This window comes from Staurois parvus, unplaced genomic scaffold (genome assembly GCF_062004578.1).
Source record: "Staurois parvus isolate SC_StPar_1 unplaced genomic scaffold, SC_StPar_1.0 ptg002124l, whole genome shotgun sequence".
Classification (NCBI taxonomy): domain Eukaryota; kingdom Metazoa; phylum Chordata; class Amphibia; order Anura; family Ranidae; genus Staurois; species Staurois parvus.
The window spans coordinates 215,085-237,869 of NW_028319920.1; the positions used below are offsets into that span (position 1 = coordinate 215,085).

General features: G+C 48.0%; 1 protein-coding gene and 1 pseudogene across 1 annotated transcript in view; one reads left to right on the plus strand and one right to left on the minus strand.

The window, feature by feature from the left end:
• The window catches only part of ST3GAL3 (ST3 beta-galactoside alpha-2,3-sialyltransferase 3), a 115,800-nt gene that overhangs the window by 34,152 nt on the left and 58,863 nt on the right, over positions 1-22,785 (minus strand). The gene's annotated exons all lie outside the window — the stretch shown is intronic.
• Positions 12,350-12,516, plus strand: LOC149432649 (U2 spliceosomal RNA; annotated as a pseudogene).

The window sequence follows — 22,785 nt, forward strand, 5'->3', positions numbered from 1 at the left end:
GCCAATCTACTTTTACCATTTGGATTTTTCGTTCGTGTTTACGAAGATTCCTTAGACATAAACATCCGGGTCATCTTCTGTTTCCGCTCATGTGTGATAGCGCTTGATAGATTTTTTTCGTACGACCGTCATACCGCCGCATATCAAATCCGTCATTCGTATGCGAAACGAGAACATTTTTCACTGTTGTTCAACCTGATTTTTTCATTCACAATATCGTTATCGGTTACAACATCCTGCTCATCAACGAAGAGAAAATCGTTCCATCGGTCGTTCCGCGTTTTGGTGTCCTTTTATAATGCAGTGGTAAATGACCACTGCTTAGTTCTCCGGCATTCTCAGAGGAGAGAGTTCTCCTCTGAATACCTTTTTATGAAGCGGTGTAGATCACTTCTCCGAATGAAGGGAGAAGCGATCTACAAACGCTTTGAATGCTGGAAAACGGCTGCTTTTACTGTAATCTTGCGAGATTACAGTGAGAGATCAGTCAAACACCGTAAATTACCACTGCTTCGTTTACGGTGGTTCCTCTGATTCTCCACCTCTGAGCTGGAGAATCTGGAAGGAGAACAGAGACCACCATTGAAGGGCTGACATCGCTCCTTCATACACTGGCCATCTGTGTGCTGAGATGATCAGTGGAGAACATGTTCTCCACCAATCATCTCTGTTTCCTAAACCACCAATGATCGGAGATCACCAACGATCCTCAGGATCGCCGCTGATCTCTGTTTCATAAACCACCAATGATCGGAGATCACCAACGATCCTCAGGATAGCCACTGATCTCTGTTTCCTAAACCACCAATGATCGGAGATCACCAACGATCCTCAGGATCGCCGCTGATCTCTGTTTCCTAAACCACCAATGATCGGAGATCACCAACGATCCTCAGGATCGCCGCTGATCTCTGTTTCCTAAACCACCAATGATCGGAGATCACCAACGATCCTCAGGATCGCCGCTGATCTCTGTTTCCTAAACCACCAATGACCGTAGATCAGCAACGATCCTCAGGATCGCCACTGATCTCTGTTTCATAAACCACCAATGATCGTAGATCAGCAACGATCCTCAGGATCGCCACTGATCTCTGTCTCCTAAACCACCAATGATCGGAGATCAGCAACGATCCTCAGGATCGTCGCTCATCTCTGTCTCCTAAACCACCAATGATCTGAGATCACCAACGATCCTCAGGATCGCCGCTGATCTCTGTTTCCTAAACCATCAATGATCGGAGATCACCAACGTTCCTCAGGATCGCCGCTGATCTCTGTTTCCTAAACCACCAATGATCGGAGATCAGCAACGATCCTCAGGATCACCACTGATCTCTTTTTCCTAAACCACCAATGATCGGAGATCACCAACGATCCTCAGGATCACCACTGATCTCAGTTTCCTAAACCACCAATGATCTCTGTTTCCTAAACCACCAATGATCGGAGATCACCAACGATCCTCAGGATCGCCGCTGATCTCTGTTTCCTAAACCACCAATGATCGGAGATCAGCAACGATCCTCAGGATCACCACTGATCTCTGTTTCCTAAACCACCAATGATCGCAGATCACCAACGATCCTCAGGATCGCCGCTGATCTCTGTTTCCTAAACCACCAATGATCGCAGATCACCAACAATCCTCAGGATCGCCGCTGATCTCTGTTTTATAAACCACCAATGATCGGAGATCTCCAACGATCCTCAGGATCGCCGCTGATCTGTTTCCTAAACCACCAATGACCGTAGATCAGCAACGATCCTCAGGATCGCCACTGATCTCGGTTTCCTAAACCACCAATGATCGGAGATCACCAACGATCCTCAGGATCGCCACTGATCTCTGTCTCCTAAACCACCAATGATCGTAGATCAGCAACGATCCTCAGGATCGTCGCTCATCTCTGTCTCCTAAACCACCAATGATCTGAGATCACCAACGATCCTCAGGATCGCCGCTGATCTCTGTTTCCTAAACCACCAATGATCGGAGATCAGCAACGATCCTCAGGATCGCCACTAATCTCAGTTTCCTAAACCACCAATGATCACTGTTTCCTAAACCACCAATGATCGGAGATCACCAACGATCCTCAGGATCGCCGCTGATCTCTGTTTCCTAAACCACCAATGATCGCAGATCACCAACGATCCTCAGGATCGCCGCTGATCTCTGTTTCCTAAACCACCAATGATCGCAGATCACCAACGATCCTCAGGATCGCCGCTGATCTCTGTTTCCTAAACCACCAATGATCGGAGATCACCAACGATCCTCAGGATCGCCGCTGATCTCTGTTTTATAAACCACCAATGATCGGAGATCACCAAGGATCCTCAGGATCGCCGCTGATCTCTGTTTCCTAAACCACCAATGACCGTAGATCAGCAACGATCCTGAGGATCGCCGCTGATCTCGGTTTCCTAAACCACCAATGACCGTAGATCAGCAACGATCCTGAGGATCGCCGCTGATCTCGGTTTCCTAAACCACCAATGATCGCAGATCAGCAACGATCCTCAGGATCGCCGCTGATCTCTGTTTCCTAAACCACCAATGATCAGAGATCCCCAACGATCCTCAGGATCGCCACTGATCTCTGTTTCCTAAACCACCAATGATCGGAGATCACCAATGATCCTCAGGATCACCACTGATCTGTTTCATAAAAGGACACCTTTGCGTACGATATTCTTATCATGTGTACGGGGCATTAGTTCACCTTTTCATGATTTCTGTGCTTTAAATCCTGTCCTGCAGGTATCTCATTGAACATGAACTTCTAAAGACATTGTCAGGGATGCCATATTCTTTACAACAAGCTGCCTGTAATTTGAACTCAGGCTCAGTCCAGATATTTTAGGCAAGGCTGTTACAGAAGCAGGGGGATGAGGATTGTGGGAAAACCTGTCTACAGACTGAGCGCTGTTTTCGTGATTACCAGGAAGAGATATTTGATATTTTTTTTTTTCGTTTTAGGAAAGTTAAGCCTAGCTTCAGGTTTGAATTGAAATCAGCCGGGTCAGGTTACAGGTACAAGCTAGTTGCAGGTACGGGTTGGGTGCCGCGCTGCAGAAACACGCAGAGTACAAGCCTTCCAACTCGCACTTCGCTCTGGCCTGGGGATACGCACCTTCCCTATTGTTTTAAGCCACCAAATAAAAACAGAACTTGTTCCAGCAACTACGCAGCGCCAACCGTGTAAGTGTTAATATGTTTTTGTACACGAGACATCTGGTGGAAGGGGTATTACAATGGAGATGTTACTTGCGTGAGGTAGGGGTAACTACGAGGGGCGTTCAGGTCAAAGCGGGACTTATCATTTTCCAGGTATAAAAATGGCTGCTAGCGCGCCAGTACTGCATGCAGTAGTAAGTGGCAAGTGTGTCCTATTACTTACCGCCAAGATCTCAGACCACAGTGTTAGTGCGTGCATGGAACCGTATGTGGTGATGACAATTCTTGTGAACGAAGGTGTAAAACCCGCAGATGTCTACAGAAGACTTCAAGCCCAGTACGGTGATGAGATGCTCAGCCACGGTAAGACATTTGCATACTGTAAATGTTTCAAAGATGGCCATACGTCCGTCACTGACGATCCCGGCTGTGGTGGCTCCCAGCCCACAGAAGTCATTCCTGTGAACATTCACTCTGGAATCAAAACGAGCATCAAAGCAGCTGAAGCATGCGGACTCACCACCACCAAAAAAAATTCGAACAATGGGAAAAAACATGGCGTTGTTCATGTGGATTTTCTACCCCATGGTGCCACTATCAACAGTGAATATTACTGTTGCATCGCAAGTGATGTGCCTACACGTCTGCAGAACAAATGGTCTGGTTTGATCATTTAGGGCGTCCTGATTCTCCTTGACAATGCATGAGCTCATACTGCTCACCAATCTATGTGCACATTTCCACCTATTCCACTAGAAGAGTTACTCCGTGCTGCAGCTCAGTTTCAGGGTCTTGGCAATCTTCGTATAGCCTAGGCCATCTTTATGTAGAGCAACAATTCTTTTTTTCAGATCCTCAGAGAGTTCTTTGCCATGAGGTGCCATGTTGAACTTCCAGTGACCAGTATAAGAGAGTGAGAGCAATAACACCAAATTTAACACTCCTGCTCCCCATTCACACCTGAGACCTTGTAACACGAAAGAGTCCCATGACACCGGGGAAGCAAAATGGCTAAATGGGCCCAATTTGGACCTTGCAACTTAGGGGTGGACTCACTTCCCAGCAGTTTAGACATTAATGGCGGTGTGTTGAGTTATTTTGAGGGGACAGCAAATTTACATGTTATACAAGCTGTAAACTGACTACGTCACATTGTAGCAAGGTGTCATTTCTTCAGTGTTGTCACATGAAAAGACAGAATAGAATATTTACAAAAATGTGAGGGGTGGACTCACTTCTGTGAGATACTGTATGTATATATATGGAGCACTTTATTAGGAATACTATAATAATACGGAGTTGGGCTAACCTTAGGTTTTCATGGCATGTAATCCAAATTCCACATACGTTCCTCTGAGATTTTGGTTCATGTTGACGTGATCCAATCACCTAAATTTCTGCAGATTTGTCAGGGGCACATTCATGCTGTGAATCTCCCATTCTACCACATCCTAAAAGTGTTCTATTGGATTCAGATCCGGTAACTGGTCTACCATCCATGTGCCTCATCAGTAATTCGAGGGTCAGAAGACCAGATAACGTTTTTCCAGTCTTTTACTGCACAGTTTTGGTGATCCTGCTCCTACCTGCAACCTCAGTTTGTTGGCCTTAGTGGACAGGGACCCAATGTGGTTGTAGCCCATCAGCCTCAAGGTCCTATGTGTTGTGGATTCCAGGATGGTTTTCTGCAAACCACAGTTGTAAAGAGCAGTTATTGGAGTTGCTGTAACCTTTCTGTCAGCTCCAACCAGTCTGGCCATTTTCCTCTGATGTTTCTCATCAAGAAGGCACTTCCGTCAGGCCAGCCTCAAATATTCATGGCATGGATTGCAAATTCCACATACGTCCCTCTGAGATTCTGGTTCATGTTGACGTGATCCCTTCACACAATTTCTGCAGATTTGTCAGCAGCACATTCATGCTGTGAATCTCCCATTCTACCACATCCCAAAAGTGTTCTATTTGATTCAGATCCGGTAACTGGTCCACCATCCATGTGCCTCATCAGTAATTTGAGGGTCATAAGACCAGATACATTTTTTTTCAGTCTTCCACTGCACAGTTTTGGTGATCCTGCTCCTACCTGCAGCCTCAGTTTGTTGGTCTCTTAGTGGACAGGAACCCAATGTAGTTGTAGCCCATCAACCTCAAGGTCCTATGTGTTGTGGATTCCAGGATGGTTTTCTGCAAACCACAGTTGTAAAGAGCAGTTATTGGAGTTGCTGTAACCTTTCTGTCAGCTCCAACCAGTCTGGCCATTTTCCTCTGATGTTTCTCATCAAGAAGGCACATCTGTCAGGCCAGCCTCAAATATTCATGGAATGGATTGCAAATTCCACATACGTCCCTCTGAGATTCTGGTTCATGTTGACGTGATCCCTTCACACAATTTCTGCAGATTTGTCAGCAGCACATTCATGCTGTGAATCTCCCATTCTACCACATCCCAAAAGTGTTCTATTGGATTCAGATCCGGTAACTGGTCCACCATCCATGTGCCTCATCAGTAATTTGAGGGTCATAAGACCAGATACATTTTTTTTCAGTCTTCCACTGCGCAGTTTTGGTGATCCTGCTCCTACCTGCAGCCTCAGTTTGTTGGTCTCTTAGTGGACAGGAACCTAATGAGGTTGTAGCCCATCAAATTCTAGGTCCTATGTGTTGTGTATTCCAGGATGGTTTTCTGCAAACCACAGTTGTAAAGAGCAGTTATCGGAATTGCTGTAGCCTTTCTGTCAGCTCCAACCAGTCTGGCCATTTTCCTCTGATGTTTTTCATCAACAAGGCACTTCCGTCAGGCCAGCCTCAATTATTCATGGAATGGATTCCAAATTCCACATACGTTCCTTTGAGATTCTGGTCCACGCTGACATGATCCCCTCACTCAATTTCTGCAAATCTGTCAGCTGCACATTCATGCATACATCACCTGTTCTACCACATCCAAAAGGTGTTCTGTTGGACTGGATTCAGTGACTGGTCTACCATCTGTGTGTCCCATCCGTATTTAGAGGTTCATATGACTAGGCTACATATTTCCAGTCTTCAACTGTCCATTTTTGGTGATCCTACACCCAGCAGCAGCCCCAGTTTTCTGTTCTTGGTGAATAAAAGTCCAAGGGTACTCCATGTGCAGCTTTTGGGCCAATGAATGCAAATGTTCTTCAATATTTTATGATAACATGTTGCATTCAGATTGCCATACATTTTATATAAGTTCCTTGAGGCGCTGTAACTTACAAATCTCCAATACAACAGAGATCCACCACCATGCTTCACAATGTCCAGTTTTGGTGCTCCTGTGCCCAACTGCAGCCTCCATTTTCTGTTGTTGGCAGTCACCTCTTGATGTGGTCTTCTGCTGTTCTAGTCATCTGTCTTAAGGTTTTCCATGTTGTGCATTTTTTTTCTGCAAATCACAGTTGAAAAGAGCGGTTATCCGAGCTGCTGTAGCCTTTCTGTCAGCTCCAACCAGTGTGGCTATTTTCTTCTGACCTTTCTCATAAACAAGGTGTTTCCATCTACAGAAATGCCACCCACTTGATATTTGTTTGACACACCATTCAGAGAAAATGTCCCCTAATGATCCAATCCCGTACTGGGGAGTGGGCCCAGTACGGGATGGTTGGCTGTATTCCTCCTATCAATGCCCCGGGCACTTCAGAACCCTTCTTCTGCTGCAGTCACTGAAGGGTCAATTGACCTAGTGTTTTGGATCCTTGTCATGTTGGGAAATGCAAGTGTGTCCTGTAATGGTAATGCATACTAAGCCCTCACAAAGCTGTGTGAAAGGGCAAGGACCCCATGTTGTTCAGACTTCATCCAAGAAAGTTTGTCACACAAGCTGGTGAATAGCAACAGTGGTTCCCTTCTCCTCATCCCTCCAGGAAGCTTCTGGTGCAATACAAAACTGTTAACTGATGCCAGAGCCATCTTATCAGACACGGACAAATACAGGCCATCTCCTGCCTATTAGCCCAATCCACCATTCCAGTCTGGAAGTCCTAATAAAACTGTTGCAAGCTTGAGCAATCCGGAGAACTAACAGACACTGGACCATAAATACCTTAGTGGAAGTCAGCGGAATACACATTTCTGATGGACTGCTTATCAGCTGAGACTCTAAAACCTCAGCACGTTTCTCAACTTCTGAAATTATGACAGTATAGCCAGAATAAAGTCATAGTCATCTTCATCAGTTATTGGGTAGCATTTTGAACCTAAACATCCCTATGCTAGGAGGTATTAGAGTGGAGTAGGCCTCCACAACCCCTCCTATGAGAAACAGATCTCAGAGACCTATCATATCTATATCCATTTTGAAGCTAATTTCATGCTGGACAATAATCTGCATGGTAGCGGACTGTAAAGGGTAGGTGTTCAGAAATATACTTATAAGAAACTGTATTTGGGACTTGGTCACAAACGTAGTGACCTCCCAGCCCCCACCCCTTAAACCGGACGATTGGTCAGATGGTCTCTGTCAACATCCCCCTTGATATCAGATAAAAAAAAGAGATTGCGAGCAGATTTGACAGCTCTCGTTTTAACATCAACCAAGGAACACCGAACCGGACTTGAGAGAGCCACCGTATTATTTTTGCTTGATCAACTGGACTCTGGTAAAACCAAGGACTTTGCAACTCCTTTTTAATTCTCTGTTGCTTTATTGTCTCTTTATGTCCTTGTAACACCCTTTTTCTGTAAATATTTTATTTGCACCTTTTCATTATTAATCCCTACTTTGAAAAGTGTTAAAATGGTCTCTAAAGCTTTTAATGCAAACTAAAGGATCCCTTGAAGACTGCTACTGTATATGTCAAATCTCTGAATATACCTGTCTGTGGTGACAGTGTGTGTACAGATGTTTATTTTTCATATTTGTTCTTGCTATGATCGTAAGTTTCCGCCTTTCTCAGTCAAAAGGTGGTGGTAGATTAACCAGTTCCCAACCGTGCTATAGCCAAAAGATGGCTACAGTGAGGTCAGCTAGAACCACACCCCCCACATGCCTCCTGGGATGCGCACTGCACGTCATCTGTGATCGGACACAGCTGATCACATAACTAAGGAACAGGCCATTCACAGCTGCTTTTACCATGTGACCAGCTGTGTCCAATCACAACTGATCAAAGGGTATATAGAAAATGCTGTTTATCGGCAGTCCTCGCCTCATGCTGACAGCGTGTGAAGAGAGCCGGTAAGCGGCATTTCACAGGGGGATATCTACACTGATCATCAGGGCACTGATCATCAGTATGCTGGTGATCAGTGTGGCCCTATCAGTGCGGCCAATAGTGCCCATCAGTGCTCATGTGTGCTTGCAATAAAACCCATTAGTTGAATCAGTGACCAGTTACCATCAGTGCCACCTAACAGTGCCTATCAGTGCCATCTAACAGTGCCCATCACTGCCATCTAACAGTGCCCATCAGTGCCGCCTACAAGTGCCCATCAGTGCCACCTAGCAGTACAGCCTCATCAGTGCTGTCTATCAGTGCCCATCAGTGCAGCCTATCAATGCCCATCAGTGCAGCCTATCAATGCCCATCAGTGCAATGTAATAGTGCCCATCAGTGCCGCCTAACAGTACCACCTACAATTGTCCATCAGTACTGCCCATCCGTGCCACCTATCAGTACAGCCTCATCAGTGTCGCCTATCAGTTCCCATCAGTTCTGCCTATCAGTGACTCCTCATCAGTGCAGCCTATCAGTTCCCAACAGTTCTGCCTATCAGTGACTCCTCATCAGTGCAGCCTATCAGTTCCCATCAGTTCTGCCTATCAGTGACTCCTCATCCGTGCCACCTATCAGTGACTCCTCATCACTGTCGCCTATCAGTTCCCATCAGTTCTGCCTATCAGTGACTCCTCATCAGTGCAGCCTATCAGTGCCCATCAGTGAAGGAGAAAAATTACTTATTTACAAACCTTTATAATAGAAACTAAGAAAAACATTTTTTTTTCACATTTTTTGCCTTTTTTTGTTTGTTTAGCAAAAAATAAAAACCCAAGTGGTGATTAAGTACCGCCAAAAGAAAAATCTATTTGTTTCAAAAAAATGATAAAAAGTTTGTTTGGTTACGGTGTCGTATGACCGCGCAATGGTCATGCAAAGTATGAGAGCGCTGAAAGCTGAAAATTGGTCTGGGCAGGAAGGGGGGGAAAGTGCCCGGTAGGCGAGGGGATAAAGAGGTAATTACTTGATTAACTTAAACCAGTGACAATCGCTCTCCGGCTGCTGGCACCTAGACTGTGGTCCCGCACGCTGGAAAATCTTTGTGCAGGGTGCAGCTGAGAGTGGCATTGTTGCGTAAGTGCGGTGTGAGATTGGCCAGTCCTTTGTCACAACTTGGTGAGAAGGGCAGGGGCCGGGTACCACGTTTGTCACATGTGTCATGTGCAATGTCCGGGGTAACACATGCAAATGTTCTTCAATATTTTCTGATAATATCCTGCATTCTGATTGCAATCAATTTTTCACATGTTCCCTGTGGCGCTGTAGTTCACAAACCCCAAAACAGTAGAGATCCACCACCATGCTTCACAGTAGGGATGGTGGGCTTCTCTTCATGGGCCTTGCCTCCTCCCTAAATCGAACATTTATGGTCGTGATCCGAACGTTTATTTTGGTCTCTCCAAATGATACTGTTCCAAAAGTTTAGGTGCAAAAATAGATCACATTTTACAAAATCTGCCATCGATAGGTGAACTTATGAACACAACTGTATATATCTGGAACCTGAGCTAGACACATCTACGGTTTCTATGCCTATGGGCACCCAAACCTTTTCTCTGCACCCATTGTTACAAATGCCTCCCTGATGTTAGAATACAAACCTCCATCTTGGATCTAGCCCTGTACAATGGAACTCATGACCTTCATATGCAGTGCCGGAACCTGACCGGCAAACGCTGGAACCGAGCTTGTACATTCTGCTTCCAACTAGCAATGTACAAACATGTTGTGTTGCTTCCTCCTCCTGTCAAGTTTTTTTCTGCACAGATTCTAATAAATGGATATAATAGCTCCTTGCCTTTGGCGATGCACGGCTGGAAAGCGCCAAGTGCCTTGGATTATTTTCTAGGAAGTGACTTCTATTTATGTACAACTGAAAGACAACACTGACAGCATGCTGGCAATCCAAATATCCGACAGCGAGGATCACGCTTTCCACTACAAGCATTGGACGTGTTCTCTATGTCCCAGGCTGATGTGTAATGGTGAATGCAAATATGAGAATTTGAATGGGAAACAGGCTTTCAGGGTCAACAAGAGAGCAGGGGGGGGGGGCTCTTCCTGGGTATACGGTCTGAGTAGAAAAGCCTGTCCCCTGCCAGCATGCTTGTTCTGTTTGTGGAAGCGGTGGTCTCCCTACATGGAAGCAGTGGTATCTCTGCATAGGTCAGACACTCCCCAGAGCTAGAGCTCTTCTATAAGGAGGGAGTTTGCTGATTGCAGAGCTACAGGACCAAAGGAGAGAGAACACATCTTCCCAGCTGGGACACACACAGCAATACAAACCTGACCCCTCCCCCACTTTATCCAAAACCAAAAAAATGGCTTTGGATATACTTTAAATATTGGAAGCTTAACTCCCCTCATTATTAAATCCTCCCCTTCGGCCTTTCTTTCAGTCCTGCACAGGTGTACCTGCTCCTCCCCTTCAGTCTTGCACAGGTGTACCTGCTCCTCCCCTTCAGTCTTGCACAGGTGTACCGGCTCCACCCCTTCCAGTCTGCACAGGTGTACCGGCTCCTCCCCTTCAGTCTTGCACAGGTGTATCGGCTCCTCCCTTTCAGTCTTGCACAGGTGTACTGGCTCCTCCCCTTCAGTCTTGCACAGGTGTACCGGCTCCTCCCCTTTCAGTCTTGCACAGTTGTACCGGCTCCTCCCCTTCAGTCTTGCACAGGTGTACCGGCTCCTCCCCTTCAGTCTTGCACAGGTGTACCGGCTCCTCCCCTTCAGTCTTGCACAGGTGTACCGGCTCCTCCCCTTCAGTCTTGCACAGGTGTACCAGCTCCTCCCCTTCAGTCTTGCACAGGTGTACCGGCTCCTCCCCTTCAGTCTTGCACAGGTGTACCAGCTCCTCCCCTTCAGTCTTGCACAGGTGTACCAGCTCCTCTCCTGTAGGGAAAATATTTCTTTTGATTTCACTGCATGCTATGAGCTTCTCAGCTGCAGCAAGTCAGAGAGCTCCGCCATATTTCCTGGCTGAAGGGCATCCATCATCATACTCCCCACCCTGACTGTCCCTGGCCCCGCCCCCTTTCATTCATTGGATTTCAGTTCTTTCAATTATGGTGGCTCAGCATCACATGTTACCTATGCAAATACAGCTTGCCTAGGAACGCCCACTCTTTCAGACCTGACACCCACCCATCAAAGAATTGGCATCAGGACCAACGGCTCTGAGGAGTACAGAGGCAAAGTTCTGTGATGTTTTCAGGAAGCTATGTACAGCATCCTGCTGCCCCCTCCCACCAGCCATGATTTGCCTTCATTTGCATAGAGAACCACAAAGAACAGAAGCAGATAAGGGAAAATAAAGACAGATTAAACTTTAAGCTGATGCAGTCCTTGACAACATTAGATGGGTTTTTAGCGCCTCATTTAAAAAAAAAAAAAGGAAACCCTTAGACATGCTGTCACTTTGGACAGTCTCTTCAAATGTGACCTCCTGTCCAGTCTGGCCTCATCCAGCGCCGGTTGGCTGGGCTGAAACAAAGATCCCACAAATTGTGGGTGTCCTCTGTGCCTGAGCCCATTTTCTTCTGAAGTATATGTGGCCATCTTGTAAAGCGGACTGTCTGATCTGATTACACAGCAGGCTCTTCAGCATTATTGGATGATTACTTTGGGGGGGGGGGGGGGTCCTGGCTGCAGTAAAGGATATAATGAAGGAAAATCCAGAGACAATTACTTCCTGCCTTCTCCTAATGTCATATAATGATGGGTGGAGAATTCCACAAACAATTTCTCCAGACTGGGATCTGATGCAGGGTTGTGTCCTCCGGGACGGTGATTTGGCGGTGCAGCCCTCCTCAGAAAGGGGAATCCAACCATAAAACTGAAAAAGATCACACAGGGGGTGCGGACGCCTAGCACATTACCCAAGGTTTACTGAGAAGAAAAAAAGCCAATTTCATACTCACAAAGGAATATCGCTTCTTGGCCTTTTGGCTAAGATCAATTGTAGTGTCTGTTCTTATCAGTGTCCAGTAGGGGCGCTCCGCCGTCATTCTTGCCCTTTTGGTGAGGATGGCTGGCTCTATAGTACCCCTGCTGGTATGACGGGGGTTCTGAAGGTTAGTTCCTGCTGGAACAGAAACCGGGGTGCTCACACGCAGTTGAGGCACGGGAGTAATTCCTCCGGGAAACCGGATGGGCCCAGTTCCTCCTAATTTGAATGGGTCTACCTTGTCTGGCTGGGGAGGCAGAGAGTCTGAGGAGCAGTGCCCCCTGGGAGTGGTTGCCCCAAGGGTGCTCTTAGCAACACATGGGAGTGGGATCTCACGTGTGAAAAATGCACATGGTCACAGCTCTATACACTTTATCTGCGGCCTTTGACACAGTCGACCACCCCCTCCTCCTCAAAAAACTACACTCCCTCGGCCTCAGAGATTCTGCTCTCTCCTGGCTCTCATCCTACCTGTCACAACGCTCTTTCAGCGTTACCTATAATGCTACCACCTCCCTCTCACTCCCCCTCTCTGTTGGGGTACCTCAAGGCTCTGTCCTCGGGCCCCTTCTCTTCTCCATCTACACCTCCTCCCTTGGCCAACTCATACACTCTCACGGCTTCAACTACCACCTCTATGCCGACGACACACAAATCTATCTCTCAACCCCCCACCTCACCCCCTCGGTCTCCGCCCGAATCACACACCTACTGAACGACATATCAGACTGGATGTCGCTCCACTTCCTTAAACCGAACCTCTCCAAAACAGAGTTTCTTGTCTTCCCCCCAGTCCGGACACCACCCCACATTGACTTCTCCATCATGTCCAACAACGCCACCATCAAACCCGCCCCGCAGGCCAGAGTACTTGGTGTCATTTTGGACTCCAACCTATCCTTCCAGCCCCAAGTCCAATCTTTAACAAGCTCGTGCAGACTCCACCTCTGCAACATGCAGACTCCACCTCCGCAACATGCAGACTCCACCTCCGCAACATCGCCAAAATCTGCACGTTCCTAACCCCAGAAACCACTAAACAGCTCATCCACTCCCTCATCATATCACGACTCGACTACTGCAACTCCCTCCTCACTGGCCTGCCTTGCCGCTGGCTATCCCCGCTTCAGTCCATCCTGAATACGGCTGCCAGACTCATTCACCTTTCCAACCGCTCCATCTCCGCCACCCCCCTCTGCCAATCCCTCCACTGGCCTCCACCCCCCTCTGCCAATCCCTCCACTGGCTTCCGATTGCGCAACGGATCAAATTCAAAATCCTAACGCTGACGTACAAAGCTGTCCACCATACTGCCCCGAACTACATCACCGACCTAATACCCAAGTACCACCCAACACGCACACTCCGCTCCTCACAAGACCTGCTTCTCTCTAGTTCCCTGGTCTCCTCCTCCCATGCCCGCCTCCAGGACTTCTCCAGGGTGTCACCCATCCTCTGGAACTCCCTGCCCCAACCCATCAGATTATCACCTACTCTCCTCTCCTTTAGGCGCACCCTGAAAACCCATCTCTTCAGGGAAGCCTACCCCACCCCCTGCTAACTTGCCGACCTCCTCCACTCTTCCTACCACTCCATCCCCCACAGCTATCTCCTCCTGTGCCACCATCCCCTCCCTCCTAGATTGTAAGCTCGAAAGAGCAGGGCCCTCGATCCCCTCATGTTTTGCATTGTATTGGTATTGTTCTGTCACATGTTCTGTTCCCCTTTGTAATGTACAGCGCTGAGCGAACTATTGGCGCTTTATAAATACTGTATAATAATAATAATAATAATCTGCACTGAGCCTTTTAGGGCTAGGCCTTTTGGCTAAGTCCAGGCCACTTTTTGTTGCTACGGGCCACAGGGTCCAGCCAGTGCACTATTGTATGGCCACATATTTATTTTTCCTCCACTGTTTTGTCACCTGTCACTTACATGTATTTTTCTCACTTGGATGGAGGGTGTGGGTCCTCGGGCCTGCCCTCAAGTCTAGGGGGAGGATGTGTGGCCTTTAGGTTCCTTCCTCCCCTGTTCCTGGGAGGAGGTCTCTCTTCGGGAGAGCTCCCTGACCTAGAACTTGGTGGTCGGCTTCGGCTGGGCACAAGGAAAGGGGTCCGCCAAGCCTTTTGGCTAAGTTGACCATGTTGGAAACCCTTTGTCCCTGTCAGGAGCCTCGCACTTCAGGGGAACAGGGTAGAGGTCTTACCCCTTCGGTGGTGGACAAAATCACACCCCTAAGTGCACTTTTGTGTGTTGGTGTTTTGCACTTGCTCATTTTTTTGTTCACTTACGGATTTTTCGTTTTTTCACACCTCCGCAGACTTTAAAAAAAAAAAGGACATAAGTAATATGAATGACAATTTATGGTGGTCAGCCAACATGGCAACAGATTCCCAACTATTAATGATGTCGGCAAGTTGACCTGTTTTGGGGACGCATCCCCTTCCTCATACAGCCCAAAATGTGCCAGCTTACCGACATCACCAATTGTTGGGAACCTGTAGCCACGTTGGTTGACCATCAGAAATTGTTGTCATTTTCATTTTACTCCTGTCCTTTGTGAATATGAAATTGGCTTTTTCTTTGTTTCTCTCAGTAAACCTTGGGTAATGCGCTAGGGGTTTGCACCTCCTGTGTGTTCTTTTTCAGTGAGGGTGGAGATCTCTATACAGAAAGGACTGAAATAGTCCTGTACAAAACTTATCAGCAGACAGGGGCGGACTGACAACTCATGGGGCCCCCAGGCAATAGGGGATCATGGGGCCCCTGTGTCCTTGTCCAAACTCAAAAAAGCCTATGAAAAAGGTACCAGGGGCATCTCATGGGGCCCCCTACTGACCCTGGGCCCTCGGGCAGTGCCCGAGTTTCCAAATGGTCAGTCCGCCCCTGGCTGCGCGCTCCCAGGGAGCGCGCACAAGCAGGGGGCAAGGAGGCCATTTATAAACAGTCACCCGCCCCTGCACTGCCACCGTCCGGCCGTTTATATACAATGGCCAGAAGGGAGGTGGTTAAAAACTCAAGAGTCCACTGCTTTCTGCCTGAGACTGAGAGAGTAGAACAGCAAAGCACAATCACTGTGCAGACCAACTAAGCAGGGATCCAGTCACATCAATTTGGTGACTTGCAAGCTTTTGTCATACAAAGGTGCGCTTTTTGGCGTCTCCCAACGCAGGATGAGAAGGCTATGTAGCAGGATAAGGCTTGGTGTTAAGGCTGGAAAGCCATTAGGAAGTGTCCCCATCGCCCAGACTCGTGTATTAAAGATATATTGTTTTCCATCATTTTTATTTCTAATTCAGTTGCAATGCGCCTTCCAACTTGTATTACTGCTGGTAATAGGGTTGAGTGATACAAAAGGTAATAGCTGTAGGGGAAGGAGCTGATGGAAGCAATAAAAGGCAGTTTACCAGCTAGGAGCAGACTTCTTTAAAGAGAAAGGTTTTCAGGGATCGTCTAAAGGTGGATAGATTAGGAGACAGCTGGACAGATTGGGGTAGGGAGTTCCATAGGATGGGAGAAGTCCTGGAGGTGAGCATGGGAGGAGGTGACACGGGAACTTGAGAGCAGAAGGTTTTGGGAGGTTCGAAGAGAGCGTTTTGGTTGAGATTTTGAGACCAGGTTGGTGATGTAGCCGGGGGCAGAGTTGTGGATGGCTTTGTAAGTTGTTAGTATTTTAAATTTTATTCATTGTGCGAATAGAAGCCAGTGGAGGGATTGGCAGAGAAAGGTGGAGGACACCGAATGGAGGATATTGGAGGGATTGGCAGAGAGCTGTAGCAGACACTGAATGGAGGTCAATGGAGGCATTGGCAGAGAGGAGTAAAGGACACTGAATGGAGGCAATTGGAGGGATTGGCAGAGAGGGGTGGAGGACACTGAATGGAGGCCATTGGAGGGATTGGCAGAGAGGGGTGGAGGGCACTGAATGGAGGTCAATGGAGGGATTGGCAGAGAGGAGTGGAGGACACTGAATGGAGGCCAATGGAGGGATTGGCAGAGAGGGGTGGAGGGCACTGAATGGAGGTCAATGGTAGGATTGGCAGAGAGGGGTGGAGGACACTGAATGGAAGCCAGTGGAGGGATTGGCAGAGAGGGGTAGCAGACACTGAACGTTTGGTAAGGTGGAGGAGCCAGGCAGCAGCATTCATGATGGACTGGAGGGGGGATAGCCTACAAAAAGGTAAGCCAGTTGCAGTAGTCGAGGCGAGAGACAACCAGGGAGTGAATTAGGAACTTTGTGGTAACATTGGTTACAAAGGGGCGTATTCTGGAGATGTTGCGGAGGTTGAGGCACCATGATTTGGATAGGGATTGGATGTGGGCCTGAAAGGATAGTTCAGAATCCAGGGTTACCCCTAGCACCCCTGGCATGCGGGGACGGGTTGATAGTGGTGCTATTGATCCTGACCGAGAAATCAGGGGAAGGGGCACGGGGAGGGAGGAAATATTATGAGCTCAGTTTTGGATAGATTGAGTTTTAGGAAGTGGTGTGACATCCAGTCTGATATGTCAGTAAATCGGTGATATGTGAGGAAACTGATGGGGTGAGCTGAGGAGTAGAGAGATAGATTTGTGTGTCATCAGCATAGAAATGGTATTGGAAACCATGGAAAGGTATCAGCTGACCCAAGGAAGAAGTGTAGATTAGGAAATATGGAAATATTAGAGAATAGGAAAGGTCCAAGGACAGAACCTTGAGGGACCCGACAGTATGAGGAGAAGGAGAGGAGGAAGTAGAGTTGTACGTGACACTGAAGGTGCGGTGAGATAGGTAGGATGAGAACCAACGAAGGGCGCAGTCACGGAGACCAAGTAAATAGAGTTTTTTTAATCATCCTCCTCCTACAACGACTTTAAGTCACGTGATGTACCCGTACGTCGATTGGCAGCAAGTGCTTAAGCTTCTCCCTGCAGCAACCCCTAAATATTCACCTGAGCCCAATCTCGATCCAGTGCAGTGCCCGTCTTCAGCAGCTCTTCTCCCCTCGTTCTCTTTTCATACAAGACTAAGCAGCAACCTGAGCCATTGGCTCCTGCTGTCAGTCAAACAAAAAAAAAAAAGTGATTGTACCCGAAAATAAATTGTGGCAAAATAAAATACAAAAGTAAAGATGAAAATAAAAGTAACAGTCAATATTCAGGGCTCCCCATGTGCTCCTTGTCACAGGGTCCCAAGGAAACACTCCGCACTCACCAGACTGAACTGACCTCTTGCGCTAACAAGAAAGTCCGATAGCCCTTGTTGGTATAAGGGGCACCACTGGACCGAGAAAGGAAGCCAGGAACACTATGTTGTCAGTCAGGAAATGACACTTGTCACCGTCCCTCCAACTGATATCATCATGCCTCTTTTAATCCTCTCAGAGCCTCCGGATGCACATAGGAGGACCATCAGGAATAAAAGGAGAAGCCTCACATTGTGTAACATTTTATTAACTCAGAACCTTAATAAATTTGCACTGACAGCACACATGCCAGATATACAAAGAAAAGAAATCGGAAGTTCCACAGCGTGCGCTCCAACAAACCAGAGGTAATGCCACCAGAAGTCCCTCCCTACGTGTTTCGTCATTAATGTGTTACTAAACCAAAGACCCTGCATTCACTATATCCAGCCTCCCACAGTACACAGAACATGGAAATGCAATTATTTTAGTAAATATAAACGGCTAAATACCTTTTTTCATGAGCAGTAAGTGCAGTCTTGTGACTTCTATCAGAGTTCAGACGAGCACATGTTAAAGCTTGTAGGAGGAGTTTTCAGGAGGATGCAGAACTCCTGACCTCTGTCTGGACAGTGCTGATTGACACCAATAATGGGGCACAGTTCCTTCCAATGACACCAATGATGATGCACAATTCCTCCCAAAGACACCAATGATGGGGCACAATTCTTCCCAATTACATCAGTGATGGTGCACAGTTCCTTCCAATGAAGCAGTCATGGGGTACATTTCCTCCCAATTACATCACTGATGGTGCACAATTCCTCCCAATGACACCAATGATGGGGCACTATTCCTCCCAATGACACCAATGATGGAGCACTATTCCTCCCAATGACACCAATGATGGGGCACTATTCCTCCCAATGACACCAACAATGGGGCCCAATTACACCAAGGATGGGGCACAATTCCTCCCAATGACACCAATGATGGGGCACAATTCCTCCCAATAAAGCCAGTGATGGGGCACAGTTCCTCCCAATTACACCAGTGATGGGGCACAATTCCTCCCAATGACATCAATAACATCAATGATGGGGCACAATTCCTCCCAATGACATCAACAATGGGGCACTATTCCTCCGAATGACACCAATGATAGGGCAATATTCCTACCAATTACACCAACAATGGGGCCCAATTACACCAACGAGGGGGCACAATTCCTCCCAATGACACCAAGGATGGGGCATTGTTTACTCCAACTGATGCTGGGACATTTTCTACTATCGATGGTCAGTGTGGCCCCTCTAAAGTCTTAAGGACAGTAAACTGGCCCTTTGCTTAAAAATGTTGGAGACCCCTGCTTTAGTTGACGCACACTAATTCTAAGTGTTGGCAGCCTTATGGTGAAAGTTTCCATTGCGAAGATCCTGGCACTGAGGAGGCATTACAAGATAATTAGTCTGATCCCGAGGCCTCTAGTAATTACAACACAGCATTCACGCCCGCCTATCCATACTGCTGAGTGGCCACAGTCTGACTTCTCTTTGATTCTGGATTTGGATTGATTCGATTTAATACGACTATTTAAGACCAACGTTGGCGAACTGAAGGTGAGCCATCGGTGAGGTCAGGCTGGAAATGTTTGAGATATTGGAATGATGACAGTAGCAGTGACACCCTCCCTGGCAGTGCGCGAGAATCCTGCACTGTCTGTGTGCGCTGGGAAGGACGGGAAGCCTTAGTTGACCTCAGCACAGAACCATCACTTTACTGACACTGAGCAAAAGCAGAAGCGGCAGTTAAAAGCCTCAAAACAAAGACTGAAGGAAGAGGATGACACAACGGAATCGATGGAAGAGCTTTATATGGTTAAACTGTGCGGCACATGTGATCTGCTGGAGAACTTTATTTAGTCTGGGAACACATTCTCACTGTCAAAACGTTTGCGCATTTTATTGCTTTTTACAGAATGTGCTTTTTGCACACTGACATGCACTTCCTTTCATGCATTTCGCATGTTCTTGTCTTGTTAAGTGATTGTAAAGGCTTATACGAACCTCCTCTTCTGGGGTTCCCCACCGGCATTCTAAGCTCCTCCTCTTCTTGGGTCCTCCACTGGCACTCTAAGCGCCTCCTCTTCTGGAGTCCCCCACCTTCACTCTAAGCTCCTCCTCTTCTGGGGTCCCCCACTGGCACTCTAAGCGCCTCCTCTTCTGGGGCCCCCCACCTGCACTCTAAGCTCCTCCTCTTCTAGGGTCCCCCACCGGCATTCTAAGCTCTTCCTCTTCTGGGGTCCCCCACCGGCACTCTAAGCTCCTCCTCTTCTGGGGTCCCCCACCGGCACACTAAGCTCCTCCTCTTCTGGGGTCCCCCACTGGCACTCTAAGCTCCTCCTCTTCTAGGGTCCCCCACCGGCATTCTAAGCTCTTCCTCTTCTGGGGTCCCCCACCGGCACTCTAAGCTCCTCCTCTTCTGGGGTCCTTCACCGGCACACTAAGCTCCTCTTCTGGGGTCCCCCACCGGCACTCTAAGCTAGTCCTCTTCAGGGGTCCCCCAATGGCACTCTAAGCTCCTCCTCTTCTGGGGTCCCCTGCTGGCACTCTAGACTTCATTTCTGGGGTCCCCCACCAGTACTTATGCTCCTCCTCTTCCGGGGTCCCCAGCCAGCACTCCAAACTTCTCTTCTGGGGCCCCCCACCGGCACTCTAAGGTCCTCCTCTTCTGAGGTCCCCCACCGGCACTCTAAACTTCTCTTCTGGGGTCCCCCACCGGCACTCTAAGCCCCTCTTCTGGGGTCTCCTGCTGGCACTCTAAACTTCTCCTCTTCTGGAGTCCGCCACCAGCACTCTAAACTTCCCCTCTTCTGGGATCCCCCATCGGCACTCTAAGCTTCTCCTCTTCTGGGGTCCCCCACCAGCACTCTAAGCTTCTCCTCTTCTGGGGTCCCCCACCAGCACTCTAAGCTACTTCTCTTCTGCACTACCATAGCGAGCCACTTGATATGGGGGCACACGTGAAGACTCGCTCCCGAGCCAGGCTGTGTGTCTCCATAAACACACACAGAGCAGCAAGGCTCAGCCCCCGTCTCCCTCCTCACAGGATTTGACTGACAGCAGAAGGATGGGGCACTATTCCTCCCACTGATACCAAAGATGGGGCACTATTCCTCCCACTGACACCAATGATGGGGCACTATTCCTCCCACTGACACCAATGATGGGGCACTATTCCTCCCACTGACACCAATGATGGGGCACTATTCCTCCCACTGACACCAAAGATGGGGCACTCTTCCTTCCAATGATACCAAAGATGGGACTCTATTCCTCCTCCCACTGACCACCATGTTCTGGGGTATTGTTTAATCCAGCTGACGGCAGGACATTTTCTACTTCCACTCGGCAGTCCGACCCCCCCCCAAGCGTGAAGCACAGTAAACTGGCCTTTTGCTTGGAAAGTTTGGAGACCCCTGTATTATAGGCAAGTAAGCTCATTAAAAGGTGTAAATAATGTTGTTTTGGCTAAACTTCAGCTTTTAAGAAAATGAAACAATGTTGGCTTTGCAAACAGTTCATTATTGGGATAGACTTGCATCTGGACGAGTATAATGGTGACTTCAATCCTAAACACACTCCTCCCCATCCCAATCCTGGAGATCCTCCAGTGTGTAGAAGCAGCCACATGTTCTCCATTTTTACACCACCGCCGTACCATTGGATGAGAACAGTAAAATAAAATATATATATATCATTAAAAAAAAAACTTTCAAGGTTTCGCCTCCCCAAGCATCTAAACACACCAGTTCATCCTGGCCTTTGGCTACAGGTAACGTCCCACTTCCACCATACTTCAGGTATAAGCTGTAATACTGTAAATGTGACCGGAGCCTCCGGGGCAGAAGAAGGTGTTATCAATCATACCATACTGAATGAAAAACTGAAAAAATCTAAAGAATGTTCTTGTGAAACCTGGCGGATTTGCAGGTTTAAGCTGTAAAAAGCAGCATAGGTGGCACAAAGGAGAATGACTGCACATCTAGTGATACAAGGAAAGCTTTGCTAACCTACACCAGCCTTTCTCAACCTTTATTCCAGAGGAACCCTGGAAGTATTATTATTATTATTATTATACAAGATTTATATGGCGCCAACAGTTTGCGCAGCGCTGTACAAAATGAAGGCAGACATTACAGTTACAATACAATTTGGTACAAGAGGAAACAGAGGGCCCTGATCCTAAGAGCTTACAATCTAGGAGGAAGGGTTGAGTGATACAAAAGGTAATAGCTGTGGGGGGGATGGACTGATGGAGGACATAAGTGGCAATTTACTAAGTAGAAGCAGGATAGGCTCCTTTAAACAGAAAGGTTTTCAGGGATCGTATAAAGGTGGATAGATTAGGAGACAGCTGGACAGATTGGGGTAGGGAGTTCAATAGGATGGGAGAAGCTCGGGAGAAGTCCTGGGGGTGAGCATGGGAGGAGGTGACATGGGAACTAGAGAGCAGAAGGTCTTGGGAGGTTCGAAGAGATCGGTTTGGTTGACATTATGAGACCAGGTTGGTGATGTAACTGGGGGCAGAGTTGTAGATGGCTTTGTAAGTTGTTGTTAGTATTTTGAATTTTATTCATTGGGCGAGTGGAAGCCAGTGGAGGGATTGGCAGAGAGGGGTGGAGGACACTGAGTGGAAGCCCGTGGAGGGATTGGCAAAGAGGGGTGGAGTACACTGAGTGGAAGCCAGTGGAGGGATTGGCAGAGAGGGGTGGAGGACACTGAGTGGAGGCCAGTGGAGGGATTGGCAGAGAGGGATGGAGGACACTGAGTGGAAGCCCGTGGAGGGATTGGCAAAGAGGGGTGGAGGACACTGAGTGGAAGCCAGTGGAGGGATTGGCAGAGAGGGGTGGAGGACACTGAGTGGAAGCCAGTGGAGGGATTGGCAGAGAGGGGTGGAGGACACTGAGTGGAAGCCCGTGGAGGGATTGGCAAAGAGGGGTGGAGTACACTGAGTGGAAGCCAGTGGAGGGATTGGCAGAGAGGGGTGGAGGATACTGAGTGGAGGTCAGTGGAGGGATTCGCAGAGAGGGGTGGAGGACACTGAGTGGAGGCCAGTGGAGGGATTGGCAGAGAGGGGTGGAGGACACTGAGTGGAAGCCAGTGGAGGGATTGGCAGAGAGGGGTGGAGGACACTGAGTGGAAGCCAGTGGAGAGATTGGCAGAGAGGGGTGGAGGACACTGAGTGGAGGTC